The 1,679-nt window shown below is 47.0% G+C and overlaps 1 non-coding gene across 1 annotated transcript; it reads left to right on the forward strand.

The window, feature by feature from the left end:
• The first annotated feature begins 414 nt into the window (after positions 1-414).
• Positions 415-581, forward strand: LOC137345348 (U1 spliceosomal RNA). Its single transcript, XR_010968576.1, has one exon. It is a non-coding gene; the product is annotated as a U1 spliceosomal RNA (small nuclear RNA).
• The last annotated feature ends 1,098 nt before the right edge of the window (positions 582-1,679 follow it).

Raw genomic sequence — 1,679 nt, forward strand, 5'->3', positions numbered from 1 at the left:
CATCAACTGTTGCTGGAGGACTATCAATTCAGTGAAAGACACCCTTTGGTCTGCCTGAAACTTGCTGGTCTTCCAGTGCAAAGAGTTTTCCACGACCGAATGTTGCAGACAGGCACGTTTCAAGGTCCAGGACAACGTGCTGAGGGGCGCAGCTTGGGGCAGCCGCAGCAAAGGTTCAATGGGGAAAGGCCACAGTGTAAGGTCCCCCCACCAAGCTAAACTGAGGGGCTGGATCCATGGGAAACCCCTCGAACTGTATCGGGAAAATTCTGTGTGCTGTAAATGTAAAATGACAATGAAATGGAAGAGTTGTGAGGCAACTCATGATTGTATAGAAGGAAACTGATCACCTTTGCACTGTTTGTATTTTCTGACTTGATGCTGTTTTAAACTGTTTGGGAATGTAATTGTTACAGATTTTTATGAATAAAGTGTATTTTGGAAATAAAGAATAAAGATCCCCCAGGATGAGGCTAACCTATTGTACTGTGGGTTTGCTGATGCCTGTGATGTCTTCAAATGTGGGATACTCAACTGCAGAATTTGTGATAGTTGGGGGTCTGCTTTTGCGCTCACCCCTGATTATATGAATCAAAAATAGAATTTACTCGCTGTTGCTGGACAGTGTTTCTGCTCCCAAATATTTTTTGCTATAAACACTCGTCCTCGTTTCTTCGCAGCTCCAAGTACACACTTCTCCACCTCAATGCTTGGACTTAGCTGGCAGGGGAGAGACCGTGATCAGTGGCGTTTGATAATGCAGGTGCTGTTTTTGTGTTTTTTTGGGGGGGTGGGAGGTGGTTTCAGCACCGTATTTAGGGCATTCCGCCCTTTGGGACTATAGATCTACCGTGGTGGTGGTTTCCCTGTCAGTTGAGGATTTAGTACTTGTCCCAGGAAAGCATCAAGTAAAAATGGCTGCAACCAACACCAGAGCTCCAGGCCAGGGGGTGCGTAACACCGTTAGGGTGGCAGTGAAAGATAGTGAAGGCGGTGCACCCATCGACTGCGCCTACTTCATTAAGAATTTTGTTTTTCCAAAATATACTGTATTCATAAAAATCTGGAAAAAAAAACACTGCAGCCTCACAGCTCCAGCAACCCGGGTTCAGTTCTGGGTACTGCCTGTGTGGAGTTTGTAAGTTCTCCCTGTGACCGCGTGGGTTTCCACCGGGTGCTCTGGTTTCCTCCCACAGCCAAAGACTTGCCGGTTGATAGGTAAATTGGCCATTGTAAATTGCCCCGAGTGTAGGTAGGTGGTAGGAGAATTGAGGGAAGGTGGGGATGCGGTAGGGAATATGTGATTAATGTAGGATTAGTGTAAATGGGTTGTTGGTGGTCAGCACAGACTCGGTGGGCCGAAGGGCCTGTTTTAGTGCTGTACCTCTCCATGACTCTATGACATTCCAAAAAGTGTGAAAGAAATCAGTTTTCTTCAATACAGGAGTGAGTTGCCACACAACCCTCCCAATCCATTTTACCTGCCATTTACATTTTACAGCAAAACCATATTTGGTGTATACAGCCCGAGGGGTTTCCCATGGGTTCAGTTCACTATGGCAGGGGGACCTTGCACAATGGTGTTTCCACTTTGAGCCTTTGCAGCGGCTACCCCAAGCTTTAGTGCGTCCATCAGCACGTAGTCCTGGACCTTGGAATGTGCCAGTCTGCAACACTCG

Source organism: Heterodontus francisci, chromosome 28, assembly GCF_036365525.1.
Source record: "Heterodontus francisci isolate sHetFra1 chromosome 28, sHetFra1.hap1, whole genome shotgun sequence".
Lineage (NCBI taxonomy): Eukaryota > Metazoa > Chordata > Chondrichthyes > Heterodontiformes > Heterodontidae > Heterodontus > Heterodontus francisci.